Source organism: Phyllostomus discolor, chromosome 8, assembly GCF_004126475.2.
Source record: "Phyllostomus discolor isolate MPI-MPIP mPhyDis1 chromosome 8, mPhyDis1.pri.v3, whole genome shotgun sequence".
Classification (NCBI taxonomy): domain Eukaryota; kingdom Metazoa; phylum Chordata; class Mammalia; order Chiroptera; family Phyllostomidae; genus Phyllostomus; species Phyllostomus discolor.
In genome coordinates this window covers 19,864,855-19,886,749 of record NC_040910.2, presented here as the reverse complement: position 1 = coordinate 19,886,749, position 21,895 = coordinate 19,864,855, and the positions used below count along the sequence as shown (strand labels likewise).

The window sequence follows — 21,895 nt, the reverse complement described above, 5'->3', positions numbered from 1 at the left end:
TGAACCCCACCCCCAGTTTCTCCACATTCTTTTAAAAGCACAATGGACAAAATTAGAAACAATACTCTAACCATTACTTTACTAGAGTAGAAGTCAGTAGAGATATTTATTTCTTGTTCTTTAGTGTTATACTTAATATCTCGGAATCATATTAATTCCTTTTCACAATGTCTTTTTTGCCTTATTTTAAACCTAATCATCACCTGGTTTTAATTAATGAGGAACTTATTTGTAAAAACCTGAGAAACCACACTCCAGGATGGAAAACCCAGATTTGGGGCAAAATTAAGGCGCCAACTACCAAGCCTCACTTTCCAGTTAGGTGACCCGTAAACTCAGTGGGGTCATGTGCACATCGTAACAATTTTAGTTCTTTACCTTATAAGTTAACTCACAATCAATAGGTTAGCCTGTTTTTAGGCAACTGCAAAGTTAATTTAGTAAGTTTTTTTTGAGGGTTGTTATTTAAAATTTTCACATTTTGCAGTTTTTTCCATTTCTTTCCTACTTGTGCTCATTAGGCCAATCCTCAACTGTCAGGTTATAAGAGAAATGCTGCTTGGTGGAAGATGGAATTGGAAAACCAGCACAAATCCTAGCCTCCCTCCATAAGATAACATCACTTTGTTATACCCATTTTACAGATCACAAAACGGAGGCCTGGGCAGCTCAAACAAGCTGACCCCCAGTTGACTGGCAACACACCCACCACCACCTGAGTCCCGGTTCTGGCCCGCCGCTTGGGGAAGGTGAAGCCTTCTGTGGTCACCAGCCCCTGACCCTGGCGCTGGGCAGTCAAGGAACTGAGCCTCCCAGTCGGCGAGAGCCAGGCCGTAGATCTGGCAAGAGCAGAGACTGCGTCTCGGTGTCACACACTGGGGCCTGAACCACACGGACATGGACATGCACGCGAAACACCGAACAGGACATTCCGGAGCCAAATGACGCTGCTAAACCCTCCTTGGAAGCCCTAGGAAAAAGCCAAGGTTTGCTGACAAACCCATCAACCACAGAGAGACCCTTGCATGGTTCGAGCTCTGTGAAGCTGAAAATCCTTTTCACAAATAAAATGCGCATGTAAAAACGAAATTGAACTTCAAGAACTCCTCTAGCAATCAATAGAAAAGAACCACACCCCTTCACACTCCTGCTTTTGGGGGAACTGAGGTCTTTACACTGTGTGCCTGGTCTCCATACAAATGTCTGCCCTGTTAGGGCGGGTAGGTGAGGATGAGAAAGAAGGTGCGAGCTCCAGGCTCTGAAATCCCGAAGGCTCTGAGATCCCAGAGGAACCCGGACGGGCGCCTCGCTCTCCCACAGCCACGCCCAGGTCCCTGAGGGAGTGGCGGCACCAAGGTCCCCCCGGGCGGGGCAACGCGGACCTAATCTCAGTGTTTTGATTCAACCACGAAAACGCAGCTTCTCCCCTTCCTCAAAAAGGAGCCGGGGGCGGGGGCGGGGGGGGGGGGTTGGGGCCGGGCAGGCTACCTCGGCTGCCTGGGCCTGAGGTTCTTTGTGCATCCGTCCCCAAAGCACAGGACCCAATCCCGGAGCGGTGCGCTAGAGACCTGGAGCTCGCATCCCCTCCTGCAGCAGCCCGGGTGGTCGCCTCCTCGTTGTGCCAGCGCGAACCACCTCTAGCCCAGGCGACATGCGTGGTGAGGCGGCCCGCAGCCTGATCCCCCGCGCGCCGGCCTCTCCTCGTGCCGCCCGCCCGCCTGCCGGCAGCGGCGAGCCAGGTACTCACGTTTCCAATGGTTTCCTTGAGGTGTGCGCACTCCCCGCACCGCCACTGGCGAGGAGGGAGAGGGAAAAGTGCTCCGGAGCCGCCTTTCAGGCAGCTAGGAGCGACCAGCTGGCGGTCAGCTGAAAGCCCCGCATTTTCTGCAAGCTCACTCAAAACGCTGCCCGGGGCCGCCAACGCAGCTGCCAGGTTTAATAACCGTGTCAGGCAGCCCCTCCTCCCCACAGAGAGACACAAAGATGACACGGCCGGGGACCAGGGTCCCCGCGTCCAGGCGCAGTCACCCGACTGCAGCTCCGGCGGTGCCGCAGCTGCAATGACTTTGAAAGGACCGACGAGGCAAGGCTTAAATGCCAGCATTGACCTAGGAATTTTCCAGAAACCTCAGTTGTTTCCTATTCGCTCCGAGCATACATCTGATACTCTTCCCCACGGTATTTATGAGACAAAAAAAAAAAAAAGAGGCGGGTGCGTTTCCAGTTAACCTGACCAACCTGCGGCTCAGCTGGAGAGGGGACTGATTTAAAAGAATGCCGCTGACCTCGGTGCTATTTCGGCTTGACTGCTGGGCAGGGGTGGGATATCCCGGCAGCAGCGCGCAAAGCGCAGGAAGGCCATGGAACCGCGCTCCCCTCACGTTTCAGTGGCGCCCACCTCCCGCCTCTCCGGGGAGTTCTGGCCCACAGAACCCTGTTGCCTGGCAGCGGGTGGGGGGGGGGCGGGGGGGCGCCTGGCGGCCGGGGTGCTCCTTGGCACATCATCCTGGACCTTCTCCAAAGTCAGGACAGCGACTGGATTTTATCAAGCCGGAAGGAATGAGTGGTTCTGGTTTGCAAGTGAAAGTGCTCCATTAAAAAAAAATACTGTACTTATGACCAAGACGGGGCCCACGGCAGTCCGGCGGCCACACCCCGCGGCCTCCCCGGGGCCGCTCCGCACCCCAGGGGCCGCAGCACCTGCCTCTGCAGGGAGTGGTTTTCTTGGAAACTCCGGGGAGCGGTGCTCGCAGCCCAAACGGTGTTACCCGGACGACTGCGACCTAGCGTGAGGCGGTCCAGCGGAGGATGTCAGCGGATTCTTGTTTAAGATCGCAGACGCAAAGAGATCATTCATGAGGGTGGTCAGACAGGAAGAGCAGGGCTGTGGGATTTGGGAACGGGGCGGAGCCACGAGAGGCCGCCAGTGGGTGCAGTTGAGTGGACCTCACGGACCCGCGGGGACCGCATCGCTCCTGCCTCCCTCCACCCGAGAGAATTTACATATGGTTTTAGAATGAATTCTGTCGTTACCTTCAGCATATGCACTTTTTCCTATTCTGTTTAAGTTACTGTCTAAAAGTCATTTTGCACAGTCTGGGGGCTAGCTAGCTCCTGGTAGAAGTGAGGACAGGCCTGTGAAGACGCGTGAAGGGAAGGGGAGGCCCAGGAACGGCGTTTGACTGCGGCTGGCCTCGCGCACCGACGGTCCTGAACACAGCCTTGGCCGTCGCGCGGTGGTGCGGCCACGGCTGCAACATTGAACTCAAGGTTTCAGGGGAAGGCGCGGGTGGGGAACAAGGAAGAGTGGGTGAGACTATCCACATACGTTAGACATTTAAATGTTCATATGCTACCTTCTTACTGTGGGTGTGGACATTTTAAATTCATCAAACCACAAGTAGGTGCTAAAAAAGTAAAATGGAACGAGTTAACGAGCTCCGTGCAAGGTACACAGGCCCGCATGCGCACACGCACGTATTGGTTTCCACATTGGTTTCCCTTACTATGAATTGTATGTTTCACATTTAACTCACTGAAAGTGAAAACCCAGGGGCCTGTTCGGATTAAGATGTTACTGTGTACATTATAATATGTCGATGATTAATCTCTGGGTGGAGACTCTCCTTGATGGTCGTCAGCTGGGGGCATCTCTCACTCCTAAAGGCAGCCCCATGCCTCCTCAGGGCCCGCCCCCATCTTCAAGCGGTCAAGACACGCCGAGTCCTCCCGTGCTTCTCATCTGCTTGAACTTCTTTGGTTTTTTCCTGCCGCCTTGTAAAGCGCTCCCATGGTTCGCTCAGGCCCACTCAGCTCCCTTCCCTTTGCCACTGTGGTAACAACCAGGGCAGTGACACGGCTCCCTGCACTCGCTGGACGGGGAGTGTACCAGGGTGAGAATCCCCAGGGGTCGTTCTTAGAATTCTGCTTACTATACCGTATGGCTCGGCCAATCCACCCCTTACCCCAGAGAAATTGAAGTATGTGCCTGTGCAGAGACTTACAGGCGACTAGTTTATGCTTCATACATGATAGCTAAACAGCAGGGAGAACTCTAGTGTCCATCGACCGGTGAATTAATAACACAACTCGGGTGTTTACATTCGGGGGAGTAGCCCTTGTCAACACGAAGGAACAGATGCCTGCCATGCTCACAAACATGCAGAAATCTTAAAAGCGTGGCCCTAAGTGAAAGAATTCAAACACTGTCGGTTTGAAACCTCCGGAGAATTCCAGGCGAAATCTGAAACTGGACCCCATTCACAGAGGGCAAAGAGAGGTGACGGGCTTAACGGGCAGGAGAACTTATTTAGGAGGCTTGTCTTGGGGTGGCCACGAGATAAAATCTCTGCACCTGTCCACCAGAATCTTAGAAGTTTATAGACAGGCCTTAACTGGGTTCGGTCATGTACACCATCCGATGGCCTCAACAACACATGACTGTCTCCAGGCTGCTCCCTGCAGCAGCTCCCAGCTGGGAAGGGAAGCAGGTGAGCACTCCAAGGACTGGGTGGGGGTGAGGAGCCTCCTACAGCCTGGGTCCAGCTCCTGGGTCACCTAGTGGTCACTTCCTCTCGATGACCTGCTCCATCAGACACAAAGGACTGCATGCTGTAGGGCTGAACTTATAGGAAATTCTAGAATATGCAAAACTGTCCTAACAGGAAGTAGAGCGGTGGTTGCCAGGGACGGTGATGAGAGTGAGGGGCAGGAACGGACTGTAAAAGGCACAAGGTGGCTTGGTGGGACGGCAGAAACGAGCTGCATCCTGGCTGTGGTCGTGGTGCATGACTTCCAGACGCTTGTCAACATCCACTGACTGGCACAATGAAAATCAATGAATTTCATCACACGTAAACTGCACCTTAACAGAACTGACAAAAAAGACTGTGATCTTTATAATTTACCCAGCATTGTAAGGCGTTCCATATTGCAAGCTTCTCTACATATTTAATTTACAAAATCTAGATTATCTAAGACTTCCTTAACAGGGTCTACGCGTGCCTGTGTTTTTAATTTGTAGCCCTGACCCGAAGTGGAATTGCATAGTCACCCGGTTATTGTCTGTCTTCTCTGAGCTCGACCGTGAGCTCCATGTGGGCGGGGCGGGGTGGTGCATGTGCTCACCGCGGCACCCAGCACCTGTCCCAGATGGGCCCTGGGCAAGTCTCTGCTGAACACACAAACCAGCCCCTCCCACGGAGCAAATGGAGCACTGGAACATCTAAGTGCTCATCTTCGCTGCAGCTGATCTCCGGGTGCCTTCACTTCCATCACTAAATCCTTTTCTGGACTATGATCGAAAGTTGGAGTGAGGAACCTTTCATTTAGCCCCATTGCATTACAACAACTGCCTTCCTGGCTGCCGTTACGAGGGCCGGAAGCCCAGGGCCCACTGTGAGTGTCCCTGCAGGACTAACAGGAGAGGGATGCGGCCACTGAAGGCAGAGTCCTCAGGCTGCTCTGGCCGACCCGCCGGTTTCCTGCATTTCTAGTATCCTTTTGTCGCTGCAGACAAGGCACCTTATCTCACTTCAAGGCCTGAATTCAAGGTTTTGCTCGTAAGGCACACGTGAAATATATACACATGTTTGTATTAGTCAGAGGACACTGTCATTGGGGATCAGGTGAGACAGGAACAGGAGCCCAAGAATGCAGAGCCCTTGGGGCTGGAGCGACAGCACCTTCTTCAGAAGGCACCGGGGCCAGGGAGGCAGCAGACAGTTCTCTGTTTAGGGAACTAATTAAGCCCTCTGTTCGTTTGACCTTGGCCTTCAGTTGCTAACCTGTCAATGTCACACCGACCTTGAGGCACCCCTTCCATGTCAGAACTAAGGTGCAAAACCGCCCAGTGCTAAAATCCTTCCTGATTATTATGACTTATCAACAGGAAAAATCATGTGACAGAGATGCATTTTTCTTGCCTTTGTTCCTAGTATCCAAATCCGTAAGCACAAATGTGCATTTGGTGGTCCCTCTTCAAAATGTGACGTACTGCACATCGGTTATTTGCTACTCAGCATCTATCTATTCCCTGTCCTGGCAACGGGACCTCAAATTTCCAAGAGAAATTTTGCTTGGATGGGACTGAACCTACCCCCAGTTCCAAGAGTGGGCTTTGGTGGCCTTAAACCAGCCGGCACAGCCACATGTGTCTCCGTCACCGGGATTGGCTTGCAGATTGGCACTAACCGCATCAGAGCCTACAAGCCAAGAGAAGACATTTGCTGGGGCTTGGGGCAAATGCGCCATCTTTCTCTTGTGGTAGCTCTGGGAGAAGAGACCCTGGAAAGTGTGAGATGAGGATGTCAGTTTCGGAGCAACTGCAACCCTTTTTCCATTAGCGGGGATCTCAGACCTGCCTTTGGGGCCACCTTGTGGGAGGCTGAGGGTGAAGTCGTTGCCATATAAGGCACTGTGGGAAGGAGAGAAGACTGGCCCTAGGTGACATCTTTTGAGCTGCTAGATCAAACCTCACCTGAAATCAGTACCTCAAGATTTTTAGTTACCATTGAATCAATAAACTCCTTTGATCTTATAAGAAATCTTGATTTCAGCTCTCTATTATTTGCAGGAAAAGGTGGCATTTATTTTACAAGATCATCAGATTAAAACTAGAGTGTCATTTAGACATCCCCTTTAAGTTCTGTTTTACCTGCTTTTTCATAGATCTTTTAGAAAAGTTTCATAACTGGTTTCTCAAACTTTTAGACTTCTAACACCCTGACACTGAGTGGACTGCTGCTCAGCGTCCCAACACTTGGTAATCCCCACCCACCTGCTCTTCACCAGGCTTTTCTCCTGCTATTCAACATAGGATTCGTGTGCAAATCCTTAAAGCAAAAGTCCCAGATGGCCCAGGAGAAAAACAGGCAGAGCTGGGACCCAGATCTGGTCCTTAAGCCTCTCTCCATGTTTTCCTCCAGCCGCACCTGCCCACTGCAGCTGACACCACTCCAGTGTCTCCTCTGAGTGACAGGCACTCATCACCTTTCCTTGATACAGGTGAGATCACGAAGCTCCTTCTTGGCTGTTAGTGAACCATCCCTTTCACCAAAAGACTCCCACTCTGTGGCCTCTGTTTGCATTCACTGGTTTGTAAAATTCGGCAACTGTCTCAAAACGGGCAGACTACTGTAGACATTATTCTGTGTAATAGATAATATCCCCAAAGAGTGAGGAGAGCATCAGTTGTTAAATATGCTAATAACAGCTAACCAAGCCCCCGGGCTAATTCTGTTTCTTTGCTTTATCTCCGGCAATCATCTCAGCAGGGCGAAGCAGCAGGCCTGGGCACCAATGAGGAAGTCTGGCGCACAGTGATTAGCTCACCCAGATCCCAGTGGACGTAAAGAGCAAAGCCAGACAGGGGCTCAGGTGGCTGGGTATCAGAGCCCCTGCCTGCTCTTTCTTATCGTAAAAGCACAATGGGACCTGCTGGAAAAGGTCTGTGGCAAATCCCTTCGGGGAGAAGAGAAAGATTCAGTTCTGGAGATATGTATTTGTACCATAATTCTATCCATTCTGTATGTTCAGATGTTTATCAGATTTCAAGTGTAACGGTTTCTTACCGTTTACCCAAGACGTTTTGGGGTCCATTTAGCGTTTCGTCGGCAAAGCAACGGTCACAGTACGGTCATCTTTAGGACTTGGAAGAGGCGCGTATGGACCACGCTCTGCAGAAGATGAGAAAGGAGGATTTCTGCTACCACGGTTTTTGTTTGAAAGAAAAAAAGAGGCATTTAGCTCTCCGAGTCATGAAAGCGTCTGTCATTTTAGATAAGGCCCAGGCACCAACCAGAACCCGAGGGCCAGGGCCGGAGGGTGTCCTTATCCAGATAAGGGCTGCTCACGACAATGGCAGGAAATGAAATAAAACCCAGACAGCGTTCGAAGGGTGCCGGTAAAGATGCTGATGCTAATGAGATTGTTCGGAGCTTCATCCCTTTCAACCAACGGCAGCCCCGTCGTTTCCCAAGAACACTCTCTCCCATGACGTTTGTGGTTGGTGCTTCTCGGCCACAGCTGGACTGTGGGTTGTTCCAGAGCTGGACCCCGCGTAAGCTGGGGAGCAGCTCCCTCCCTGGGGAGGCTCTGGTCTGCTTCGTGAGGGCAGTCAGTTCAGGGCTGGCCCTGCTCCTCAGCCTCCCACACAGCATCCTTCCATCCTCACTCCCGAAACGTGCATTCCCAATAACTCTGACTTAGACATCTGCCGTGCACCTGTCTACATTCTGCTATGGAATCAATGAAATAAAACAAAAACCCCAAAACTCTAATGTTCAATACAGCAATGGGAGGCACCTTCCCTTCCCTCGAAACCTTTCCTTCCTTATTTCTTCTGTTGAAACGGATTTTAAAATAATATGGAATTCCCCCCAAGACTTATGAAATAGAACTTGATTTAGAGAAATACCCATTTTCAAACACATGGGAATTCATTATCTGTAACTTGGCAAGCCTGATGCCAAGCTGATGCCATGCTCTGTGCAGCAGTCACCTGAAAATCCTGTGAGTTGTCTGCAATCCCCAGACCTGGCTTTCCGGGGAGGGACTGGGGACATTCGCCAGGAGGAGCAGAGCTTGGAGTGTCAGACTCAGGCGTCTGCACTTTCGTGTATGGTTTTCAGATATAGTGCAACTCACAGGGAGAGAGGGGGGTTGCCTGCTTCGTGACCCTGCAGCTCCTGACACACTCAGAGGTCAGATCACACGTCCCCAAGTAGCTGGAGGGAGACCAGGTGCTGGAAGGTGGGAGCTGGGCCCTGGGGAACTTCTGGGGTTGCTACAAGGACCAGAAGCACTCATGTCATCTGCTGCCCTGGCTGAAATCTTCCAAAATTAAGTCCAAGATTAATTGACTCTCTCTTTCTTTTGTATATAGTTTAAACTCTTCTTATGTCTGCCTGAGGAGTGCCCAGGGGTCATTTTCTCTAAATCACAACTTTACTTCCACTGGTGTTTAATTCCCCACCCTACCTCCAGCCTGGCACAACCGAGGGGCCTCAGCGGACTCCTGGGGTAGTTACGTCCACCCCCTCCCCACTGGGAAGGGCCTGTGAGTCCCCAGCACCATGCTCCGCACGTGGTCCATGCCTCACCGCTCAGTCAGCAGCGGTGCCACCTGCCATGCTTGCTGAGAGTCTCACTGTGGTTCTGGAAACACCGGCTTGTCATTTCCCTTCTTTAGTGTCTGCTTCAAAAACGATGCTGTCTAGGATTCATGCCTGTCATTTTCCTACCTCCTTTCTCTTTTGAAAATCATAATGATGGAGACATATTGAAAATCTCAAGTGATTTCCAACTGGTGCAGGTGAGGAGGGAGAGAGGATGCAAACCCTCCCAGGTGTCTACCATCGGGGCCTAGAGCTTCACTCATCAAGCCTTGTGAGAGAAAATAGCTGGGGTCACATATGTGCCCATGTATGTATGTGTCTGTATGTGTGCCTTCACCAAACAGCATCACTGTTGAAAAGTAACACAAATGAAATAGATTTTGGCAGGAATAAAACCACTCATTTTTCTTAATGCAAAAACTATGTTTGTAACTGTGTATCCCATTCCCACTTTATATGTTCGATTATAGAACACATGTGATTTTATTTTCTGACATAGAAATTGCCGCTGACAGTTAGCTGCTTCTTTCTCTGCATCTCCCCCCCCCCCAAGCATGCATGTAACCTGTATTTCTACTCTAGCAATCCTGTCCCTGCACCACAACGAGTACTTGTGTATCACTCTCCCCTGTCCCCAGAGGGGGAGATCAGATCATACCTGTCTTTACGTTCTTAACATCCAGCACGGCGGGTCGGGTGATGCAGCTGGCGCTCAGGAAAGGCCTGTGGAGCAAGTGACTGCAAGCCCAGAGCAATCAGAGCAGATTAGCCCAGGCTGAGGTTATTCCTCGAGTTTATACAGAGTCTGGAGTCCATGGGATTCTAGACATTTAGCACTTGGATTGGAGTGGAGGTCCTGACATTTTCAAAAAGCACGCTGGTAGTAAGTTCTCAGTGAGATGGAATCTGTCAGCAAGATGCAGAGTAGAGATGCAATGGACTGGGAAAGATGAACCATGGTTGATCTGGGGCGGCTCAGCTCTTGGTCACATGCAGCCTGGATGCACCTGCTGAATGAATCACTGGCCTTGGGGCCTGCTGACGGCCAAATGCGATTCGAGAGAACCCAGAGTGCCCAGAACCTTCAGCTCTGATTCGCCCGAGTGAAGAACACACTAGATTTGAAGTAACTAATGAGCTGGGTGAGATTATTAACCTCAACCCGAACCTGCACTAGAGGAGAACAAACGAAGTTCAAAGCAAACTGCGAAATGAAAGGCAAATTGAATTTCATTGTCAGTAAATGGTCTGAGAGGGACTCTGGGAAGTTGGAAGGGGTGGCCCCATAGTTTTTTGATCACACCAAATTCCCTGGTGAAAACAGAAAGAGCAACTAAGTAGCAAAACCAAACACCCATGGATAACCTTTGCAGCGCAACTGCAGGTTAAGCCATCCCCCACAAACCCCAGACTACAGGGGGGCGAGAGCAAACCACCCACAGCCGTAGGCCTGCACAGCGGCCGATCGTGTGTGTGCGGAAGAGGCACGGGGCGCGTTTGACACACAGGTGAACAGCAGAATCCCAGGTCCCCGCGAGGTGCTCCCTGGAAAGCACACAGGAACAGTGCGAGAAGAGCCGCCAAAACTGGGAGGGGTCTGCCCAGTCCGGGAGTGGGCAGATATGCAAGGGGTCCAGGGGAGCTCGGCTTCACTCCCTTGAACTCCCCAAGCGGTCCAGCCAAGGCCTCCTTCCCGCACACAGCTCCACACCAAGGGGGAACCCTGCCGTCGGATGGAGCAGGGCGCGCACGAGGAAGACCCGGAAAGAGGAGGTCCGGATGGGAGCGGTGGAGGGGCGGAGAGGGGGAACATCTCAGAGATCAAGTCGCACATACACACTCACACAACCCCCAAAACAAGAGGGAGTCCTGGGGAGATAGAAAAACTACCCTGTCGCCTTCTAAAAGTTAAGGAAAACTAACTTTCTTAAAAATGAGCAAGAGAAGAAGAAAGTCAAATTCTATAGAAAGTTCTAAGGAAGGAAAAGGAGGGAAAATTTCAGAAAAACATTACTACAGACATTGTAAGTACTCTAGGGAAAAAAAAAAAACCTCCACAGAAAAAAATTACAACTATAACTTTTCTCTTTCAAAATGATCTTAAAGTCCCAGCTATCTTTACTGAAAACAAATGTCCTACATGCCCTTGCTATTCATTCTGTTTCTACTCTTTTTATTAAAAAAGGAGTTTTAAATGGTATATTTTGAAATAATTTGAAGAGAAAGAAAATAAGTCATTAGATTAAAAAAATAAAATTTTGGCTATAAAGTAAGGCCATATTTCTGTAAGAAACACTATGAAAATAATAGATTCCCCTTGTCTCTCCAAATCACTCTGAAAATTCCGAAGCAAGCTGTTTTATCTTCAAAGATAAAAGTAGGCCTTTAATGCATGGAACATAGTATAATTTATTTTGTGTTTTCTACCAAGAAAATTCAATGACCGGGCCTGCTTGGTAACCAGACCAAAGGTTCCTGAATTTGCAATTAGCGGATTGTCCAGAAGAGGGCACTGGTTCTCCAGACTACTCAAGGGAGCTGCCTGTCAACGTGGAAGGTTAGCAGCGAAGAGGCACATCCCACCCCCAGAACTGAGAACAAAACGGTACAATTTTAAAAAGCAAGAGAAACTCAACAGTTAATGCTGCCTCCCATAATCTCCACAAACAGCTTCTAACTCAGCCATGACTTGTCAGAGACAGGTTGAATACTGCATTTTGTGTATGTATATATATATATATATATATATATGCTGAAAATCACTGTTTTTTTTAAAGCATATTGTTTGCTTACCATAGTACTTCCATCCTAGTGATCCCTATTTATTCAACAGCCAATTCTGCCCGACTTACGTTTTCCCAGGATGACATGCTCTCAGGCATTGCTGAACCCCATACCAACACATTTTAACACGAATCCTGTATTTGGTGGGACAAAAGGGTAAGATAGGTCCCCAAATCACGCCCTAGGTTCTTATCCCTCACTGTTTATTCTAGTTTACTACTGAAAACACATCTCCTCCATAGGAATAGCTTTACTCAAATAATTACGCTTTTAAAAACTTAGAGCCACTTTCATGGTCTGTTTTGCAGAAAACAGCAAATATTCCTCAGCAAACACAGAGACAGGAATAGCCTCGGAGCAAGCAACTCCGAGCAAACACACACGATGGAAACCCAGCCCCCTTGTGTACTCACAGGTCCTTAAGCTCCTAATATTGACACTCGTTTCTTAGCTCTCCGGGGCATTTTCTTTTCTATAGCAAACAACAGCACTTTAATCTATAAAGAGGCAGGTTTGGCCGCTCCAGAAAGATGGGTTCATTGTCCCTCCCAGGAGAGCACAGGGCGGAAGAGCCGGAGGGCTGTGTGGGGGGGAGCAACAGGCAAGAAGTCTTGGTTGACAAAATAAGCTCCTTTGCATAAGTTATGGTGATGCATTGCAGAATCCAGGAATCAAAGGACCGGAATAAGAGACAACAGAAACATTGCAGTTCTTGAGGAGGATTCAGCTACAGCTTGAAAGTATGACACTGAACTTTTCAGCATGCCTTTCTGGAAAGTATTTTTAGAAGCAATTATGCTAAAAGCATGAGCTTCTTGGAGTTTTATCTATATGGGTATCTCTTGGCCTAAGGGACCTTAAGGTATTGAGTTAAGTGAGTCTCCTGTTAAAAAGCAACAGCTTCGCTGTGTAAAGACAGTGGCCACACTCGTAGTGCACAAGCTGGGGCGCGTCTGGAAAAGGCCAGGTGTGTCGGGTGGGAGCGCAGCTGAGGGGATGACAGTTGCTGCTTCCAGCAATCTCTCCGATGGGCTAGGCTGGCCAGGAAGGGAGCCCGTGATGGCCTGAAAAGGGGCACTGCCCCCAGGAGGGTCCCCAGGAGAAGGACTGGGTGGCAGGCGCCCAGGAGAGGCCCCACTGCACTCCCCATCCAGCCCCTCTGGATTTCCTGTCTGGAGGCACCAGGAAACTAGGGTGAGGCCCTTGCTACCTGCGCCCTGTGAACCAAGCTCACCTTTCCCCGCCCCATGACATCCTTGATCAGAGCCATTTTCAACTCGGTCACTTCCTGCTTATTGTCTGGTTAGTGCGGGCGATTTCTTGCTGGGACCTTACAGGTGGACAGCTTTCGGGTCTGGAACACCTGAAGTCAGGTGTCAGCTGTGAGCTTATAAAAATCTCTCTTTTTTCCCCTCTGAGTGGATGAGCCTTAGCTTTCCTGGGATTCCCAGAGGACTTTCCGGCTCCCAGAGGACTTTCCGGCTCCCAGAGGGCATGTAAACCACCCCAGAGGGACAGTGAGTGAACTGAAGCCAGAGAAGTGCTATCAAGACTTGGTTGGCAGAAGAGCCAGAAAGAGCTGTCAGAGCCTCTCACAGCATGCAGACCCCACGGCGACCTTTGAGGCCATCTGCTCCAATGCCTTTATTCTGCAAATAAGGAAAGCGAGTCTCCAACCCACAGGCCCCGCATCAGGCTAGCACCTAGGTCTCCTAACTCTCAGCACAGAGCTCTTTCCATAATACCGGCCAGGACAGCCACGCTCTTCCAGTTCTGATCCTAGAAATGGTGTGCCGATGTGGCCACAGAGAGATGACCTCTAACATCATCCCAGTCCTTCTGGGCTTTACAGGGTTTATGTAAGCAGCATGTTGGCAGAGTGCGGCCTCTGGAACATGAGTTTGAATCTTGATTCAGCCTTTTCCATTGCATCTAAGAAAATGATCTCACTGTATGTGCCTCAGGTCTCTCATCTGGAAAGTGGGGATAATGGCAGTACACATGCCATTTAGGATTTTGCTGTGAGAATTACACAGACAGATGCATTTATGTGCATATTATATATAATGCTTAGAAAGGGGGCTGACACGTGTTGAGTGCTTATCCTCATCCATTCTTGATACTTTAACAAGCATTTATTAAGCACCTATTCTACTCAAAGCTTTGTACCAAACACCAAAGATACAAAGACAAGAGACCCAACTTACTCCTTTCAGTCAGGAGTGACGTGTGGGGGAACCACAGCTAACCAAAATATATTTCAACGAGTGTCTCAGTAGTGGTTGGCTCACCATCGTTGGTAACTGGGAGGGGCACTACCACACACCTAGTATCTTGAATTTTCCCTGAGACTCAAAATGCAAACCTGCACAGGTAAAGCCACAGTATGCCCTCCCGGTCTACCTGCCACGGGTCCCTGGAGGGACCGAGGGTCAGCAGTGTACCAGTGCAAGCCTTAGCTGCTCTGGCTGCCCTGGAGGCCGGGCTGACAGCAGCTGCTGAGTGCAGATGGCGGCTGAAGTTGCGATGAGGGCAGTGTGGGCCGGGAAAGGGCGGCCAGGATGTCCTGGGATCTGCTCCTGCCGCAGAGTTCATGAGCCAACAAGAGCCAAGACACAGAACAGCAGCGCTGGGAGCAAGACAGGCAGAGTCCGGGTGTATTTCCCCAGGGAGGCTGTGTGTTCTGTGCCCCCCTGTATGAAGGCAAACAGCCAGGGGCCCAAGCCTACCAATGCTGTGGGTTAAACACAAAGCCCTCTGTACTAGGGTTATACAGGGTATATTATACGGGGTATACATATATAAAGCGAGAGCTATTTAAGGAAATCGGCTCATGCTACTGTGGGAGCTGGCCGAAGTTTGCAAGGCAGGCGGGCAGGCCGGAAGCTCGGATGGAAGTTGACTTTGCAGTTTGGAGTCTGAGGGCTGGAAACACAAGCGGATTCCTCTCTGCTGCCACCTAGAGGCGGAATTCCGTCTTCGTCGGAGGGCTCTTCCCCAGGCCTTCAACGGATCAGACGAGGCCCACCCACACCGAGGAAGAGAATCTGCTTTCCTCATAGTCTCCTGATTTAAATGTTGATCCCATCTGGAAAAAAAAAAATACCGTCACAGCAACACCTGGACTGGAGTTTGACCAGACAGCTGGGCAGGGCCGGTGCCACGGCCTAGCCAAGGGAACCGTCACACGCTGGCTCGAACACTCGCCGAAACCTGTAAGGCCATGTGAAGTCAGGAGGGACGGGGGAGGCTTTTAAGTCTGAAGCCCTAGCAAATCCGAGCCTTCTCTTGCGACTCTCAGTTCACATGTCACCTTCTCAGGAAAGGCGCTTGCCGACCCCGAGCCATGAGTTCTGCGCCCTCCTCGGGGAACCAGCGCCCGCTGCCCGCCCTGCGCCCCAGTCCGCCTCGCGCTGTGACCCTGAGTTTATTCTTTCCAGCGAGTCTCTCATCCTCCTACCCCTGGGGCCTCGCTCCCATCGTGCCTCCCGGGTAGGCACTCAGCAGTGTTTGTGCAGGGATGAAGTTGCTGCCTTTGGAATTCCATCCGAGCCTCCGCCCCTGTGAAGAGGGGCATTCAAGCTCCCCGACGGAGCGGGACGCCAGGCGAGCCCAGCACCCGACACGCCCCACGGCTGCGTGTTTGTGCTGAACGCTGTACTTACGAAAACACGCGCCGTGCCCCCGGGATGAGCGGCTCCTCTCCACGTGGTGTGCTGAGAGCAACGCCTGTTTTTCTCCTTCACCATCAGAGAGCACCTGTGAGTCAGGTCCTCAGGGGTGGGCGTTCAAACGGAGGATCTGGGTGGGGAGGATTCCGGACTCTGACCTCTGGGCTTGTCGGTTGCTCCTTCCTTCCCCCTGAGAGCATTTTTTCACAGTGCTGGCAACGCACTAGGAGCCCGGTCCCAGCCCTCAAAAAAAAATTCGTGGCCTAGGGCTTACGATTGCACTTACAGCTTCATAAAGAAATGCCACGTTGACTTGACAGTTTGCCATAAGGGAAATATGGTGCCTTTCAGGTCGAAACGGCATGCTTCTTTGTGACCTCATCTTTAAATCTGCCACAGTCAACGCTCCGGGCTCGGTGAGGCGCTGGGCCGCTTCGGAGGGAAGCCCCGTCCCCTCTGCAGCATGGGCTGTGGCAGCGCGCCCCCGCCGGGCTGCGAACTCTGACCCTTAGAGCACTTAGAAAACCCAAAGGCGGTGAGGAACTCCCCTTCCCCCCTTTTCTGGCCAACCCTTCAAAATTGAACTTGGAACACCAGAGGGAAATAGAGAAAGGCTTCCTTTCTAATTATCATAAAATTAGCACACAGTGGAATTTCGGATGACAGAATAGGAAAGGAGTTCAGTGGGAGTGTAAGTGGCACTGGGACACGGTAGGAAGGGGTGGCACTTTGTTATCATCTGCATAGCAGGAATGGCGGTAGGAAGTGTCGACCCCTAGGGGACCTAGGCTAAAGCAACTGGGGCGACACTCCTCCACTGGGGTACCACACACCAGACAAAAGGAACAAGACAGTGCACCTGCATTAATATGCATTTGGTGAGGCAAAAACATGCCACAGGCTTTTTGTCCCTACAAAGGAACAGAAACGACACATAGTACGGCACTTTGCACTGAACAACAACAACCACGGTGAAGGACACATCCCAGCCTCACCCGAATTACTGTGGGGAGGAGGGAACAGGATGGTGGTGGGGGGACTCCAGGGCTGTTTATGAAGATTTCTTGTTTTAAAAACGATGCAGGGGAACTATTGCAACACGTGGAAGTGTGTTTGTTCAATATTGGTGCTGGCACATGGTTATCTGTTAAATTATTCTTTGTGCCTTTGTGTGTGTGTTTGAACATTTTCCTTTTTCTCTTAAAGAGAGTCTAGGAAGCAGTCATGGCTAAATCCACCCACTTCACAAATTACAGGAATGGGAACTAGAAGACCTTCCAACTCCATTCATTAGGCTCCTTATTTTACATGACAGAAAAAAGAACTAGTAGGCCTAATGCAATTTTTATTTTTTTTTTTTTCCACTGTGTAACCTGCTTCAGTGTCTGTGGCCTATGGATGGAGGCCAGAGGAGAGTTCAAGGTCACGGTTTGCCCTGGCGTGGGGTACTATGAAAGACCCAGGGGGACGGGCCTGCCATAAATCCAAACCCTTGTGTCCTGACACAATTTTGAGATTGAGGAGGCTCTGAATCCTTCCTGGCATGGGTTTTGCACGTAACAGATGACCGACCACCAAATGCTTGTGGAGCAGACGGGGGACACTGTCGGACAGCGCTCACCCGCTGCCCTCTGCCCACACTGACCCTCACGTACTGGGAGGGGCAGAGGACCCAGGACTAAGACTTCAAACTCCGTCACTGTCCTGACTCCCCCAGCCCGTCTGGGCCCGTGGTTTTCAAAGGACAGAGCACACCTGTCACCTGGGAATGGAAGAAAAGTGCAGTTTCCTTGGCTCTGCTGCTGAAGACGCTGATGAGGGGAGGGCTGGTGGGGAGTTCGTGGCTTTTATTTTGAACATGCCCTTCAAGAGGCTGCTGACGCGGGTGACTGTCAGGCACACTCTGAGGACAACAGCTTTAGCATTTGGGGCACCTTTGCTAGATATCTGCCTTTGTTTGCTCTTCTCTGAAGGAAAAAAAAAAAACAACAACAGGGGCAAAAAGGAGGCCTGGCTTACCGTGGTGAACATGAGACCTCAGAAACCAGGGCAAAGCTCACCACCCAACCCCGTGGAGGAAAGAAATACTGCTCTAGTGGCCAGAATGCAAGTAGATTCCATACCGAGCTGGAAATGGACGCGGCGAGTTTCCACTGTAAGTGCCAGGGGAAGCAGTAGGGTGGTAAGGTAATGCTTGAAAGAAAGGGGAGTCCAGTTCCTCCCCCCAGTCTTGGTGGGCAGAGGGAGGAAACAAGGAAGCACCCAGCTGAGAAAATTCCCGCTGCTTCGTCACAACCATGTCCTGGCTTCTTACCCCGTATTCATGTTGGCAAAGGGTCCTCAGCCCCTCTGATTACAAAAAGAGGACAAAACATTGGCAACATGTTTCTTGTAGAACATGGAAGCAGAGGCCCAGCATGGATACCAAGACAGCCACTGACACACAGCCTGCAGGGCTTGCTGGCCAGTGGGACGGACTGGGGGCCAGACCTTCAGAAGGGCATAAACTAAACCCTCCCCACCCCAAGCCACAGTTCCTCTCCAGAGTCTCACACGGCTTCTGTGACACAGCTGCCGTGAACTTGTCATCTCTTCTGAAAGGTAACAAGACCTGGGAAAGCCCTCAGCACCAGGCCCTGGGTACTGGTCACCTGGGAGGCTGCCCAGAGGTGACACTGGAGGAGTCGTGAGGGAGGCTGTTGACATGGCCCACATGTCCTTTCCCTGATCCTGGGAAACTGGGGCAGAGACGCCGACCCAGGCTCAGCCAGGAAGCTCTGTCTGCTCCTGGCTTTGAACTCTGAATTTGTGACGCAAAGAGTCAGGGACGAGGACCTCATCTTTCAGACAGTGACGGTGATGGCAGCTGAGCGGGGGCCAGGGCATGATTTTGGGGGAGTGCTGGTCTGAGGGCTTCCCTTGGAAGGGAACAGTGTCCCTTCTTACCGGCGGCCCTCCGTGAGCTCTCCAGGAACTATATGTTCTACTTGAATCAGCCACAGTTTGTGTCCACTGCTTGCATCTAAAAGCCCTCGATGAATCAACCAGCGTCTCAAAGAGGGAAAGAATCCCAAGTAAAGGAAACTACCTACTTAAAAAAAAATCCCCGTAACTCTTTCCAGAGCTGATAAAGTCGGGAGCTTCAAAGCCTCACTTGTTATTCGTGAAGAAAACATGTCAAAGATCTCTGAACGTTTAACAAGTGGCACAAACAATTTACTCAGAGTTTCCTACACTAGGACTTTATCTCCAGGAACTTTTCCACAAGGCTCGAGTTACCAGCAAGATGGGCGTACCGTTTTGGAGGACCCGATGGAGAAAACAGATGGGGTCGAAGCCGGTGGGAATCGAGGGTCACATTTAAGAAATGTTTGGTTTGAGCTGCCCCTGAAATAGCTGAAGCAGGTGCTAAGCTGGTACTTGGATGGGTGCAACAGTCTGGAGGTCAAGGATATTTGAATAGAGGAATAAGTTGGACAGACATCAGCCAATGGATGACATTTAAAGCCACATGTGAGGACATGTAGGGAAAAGAAACTCAAAGAGGAGGACGACCCCGGCCAGCGCGGCTCGGTTGGCTGCGTGTCATTCAGCAAAGCTGAAGGTCCTCCATCGATTTCTGGGCACGCCAGGTGGTGCATTCTTTCTCTGGTTGGGGCACGCACGAGAGGCAACTAATGTAAACATCTTACACCGATGTTTCTCTCCCTCTCTTTCACTCTCCGTTCCCCTCTCTCTCTCTCACACACAAAGAACAGAGAGAGGGAGAGAGAAGAATGAGATGGCATATTATACAGGTCGGGGAGAGGGTGGCCCGGTGAAGGGAGCTGGTTAGAAGTGGGTGGTGGGATCGGAGGGAAATTTAGAGAGGACTGAATCGGGGCAAACACGAGAGGAGAGGGATTGGAGAAAACTTACAGGACGGTCATATGAGACCAACTTGAACTTGACAACAGGGAGTCACAGGTGGCCTTGATGAGAGGAGTGAATGGAGGGCGACTGAGCCGAGACCTAGGCCGGAGGGGATTGCAGAGTTCACGGTAGGCGGCCAGGCAGAGGCCATACTGTGTGTAGACGACTTGGAGAAGCTTTGCTTTGACGCTAAACAGAGGAAAAGGGGAGAGAAACTGAGGCCCGTGGAGTCAAGGAAAGTTGAGTGGGAAGCGGGATAAGGGTAAATGGCGGCCCCCAAAAAGGTATGCTCATGCCCTGGAACCCGTGAATGCGACCTGCTTGGAAAAGAGTCTGCAGATGTAATTAAATCAGGAATCCTGAATTACCTGAGCGTGCCCTAAATCCAGCAACTACCCTCATCTCAGAAAGCAGCAGACACAGACACACCCAGGAGATCCGGGACTTCTGGCCTCTAGGACTGTGGAAGAATAATTTTGTTATCTTAACCCCCGGGTTGGAAACTCATACAGGACCCTGGCAGACGTGGTGTTGGAGGGTCCTCCACATGGATATCAGAGTCGCTGTGAACCGTGACAGAAGTGCAGGCTGAGGAGAAGTGCACATTATTAATGAATACCATGGAGGACCAGAGGCTGGTAGAGACAGCAGTGGCGAAAGACAGACGGGGTTGAGCTGGCCGGCCCGAGCTTCAAATAAGCCGTGGTTTTTCCAGACAAGGGAAGTGGCAAGGGGTGGCGGTGGGGGCTCCAAGGGGAGCGGTGTCCTGTTGAGTGGGGGGGCGGGGAGCAGCCTGGTTTCCACCGACACAGAGAGGAAAGGAAGGCTCAGAGATGGAATGGGATGTGTAGCGTGCACGGACCACAGCGGAGTTGTGGGTGTGGTGAGCGGAGCTGTCGGCGCCTGCAGGGGGCGTGGAAAGGGAACAGGGACGAGAGTTGGGGCACAAATGCCCAGCGTTGGCTTCTCCTGGGACCGAGTTGGATAGGCTTGTGAGTCCTGGTGACCCGAGTCCCTCGGCGTGGAGAGGGCAGAGGGCTGCGGGTCTGGGCGATGCTGCGGAGCACTCGGCGCGATCACTTGGGAGCTTTGGGGGACAGCTGCCCTTGACAGCGGGGGGACCCAGCCTGTGGGGGCCGCTCCAGCATGCAGCAGCGGGCTTCCTGGCTCCTCGCGGTCGTCTCCTAAGGGCAGAGCTGAAGCGCTCGGGCTTGTTTGTCTGGATTCATGTCCAGATTGCATCTCAGGATTTACATTCATGCACGTCTAGCAGCAAGGGGTCTGTGAAATAAATTACGAGATGTTTGTACAATGGAATGTTAGGTGGCCATTACAAATTGCGTGGTTGGGGAATATGGGAAAACGCTCACAATAAATCATTAAGTGCAAAAGCAGGTTACCGAACACACAATTATGATTCCAATTTGGCAAAATAAACAAACACAAGTTTATCTACTGGCATATGTGGGCCTGGAAATAATCATGCACTGGAACTATAATAACAGTGGATAGGAGCATGGGAAATTTTATTTTCTTAGTACTTTACTGTATTTTCCAAAAATGACAATGAATGTTTACCACTTGGGAGTTCTGAGGAAAAAAGAAAGAAAATTAGTCTTGACTAATATATTCTCAAATGTTTTTTTTTTTCTCTCTTTCTTTCTCTCTGGGAGGAATATTGAAACTTCTGAGCATTTCAGGGAGAGGTTGTTGCAAGTAAGAAAAAATGTACAAATAAAATAAAATAAAAAACAAAGAAACTTTTCATGGTTTCCTTTGGCCCACAATCCAGGGGATACTTCCCCTTACAGGGCCACCCTTCCTGCCTCTGCACTCTACCTTCCTGCGAAAATCAGGTGCTCCTTGAACTTGATCCTTAACTATCCCTCCAACGCCGAGTCAGAAGACCTGGAGCTGGAATGCCCTGACTGTTCTGGATCTGCGGGTCTTTTCTACAGTGTCTCTCCTGGACAGGGCCTGTTCCTGTCTGGACACGACACCTAGCACGTGCACAATTGTGTGCGGGTGTTTTTTTTTATTCTCCTAACCCTGCTTGTCCTTAACTGGTACCTACAAGGGAGCCCAGGGCCCTCAGACTTCGGGCCTCTGACAATAGCCCTGTTGATTCTGGGTCCTTCCCCCCGACCCCCCAGCTCAGCCCCACTCCTCTCCAGCTCCCCCAGCCCCCTCCGGAACCTCGACCTCAGATGCCCTTTCTCACACTGCTCCTGCCCTTGGGACTCAGTCTAAATTAGACATAGACTTAGCCTCTGGCTCCTGTGCTCCATCCCACCCCCACAGGACGCCCGGCCTCTCGGCCTGCCCGCCCCCGCCCCCCCCCGCCCCGCCCAAAGCTGCCCTCTGGCCTCCTCCTTGGCTGGGTCTTTGAAATCAGGGAGGGGAGGAGGAAAG

The 21,895-nt window shown here is 51.0% G+C and overlaps 1 non-coding gene across 1 annotated transcript; it reads right to left on the bottom strand.

Annotated features, from left to right (window-relative positions):
• Window positions 1-16,933: 16,933 nt before the first annotated feature.
• LOC114504408 lies at window positions 16,934-17,067 on the bottom strand. The gene has a single exon (XR_003685181.1). It is a non-coding gene; the product is annotated as a small nucleolar RNA SNORA42/SNORA80 family (small nucleolar RNA).
• Between the last annotated feature and the right edge of the window lie 4,828 nt (window positions 17,068-21,895).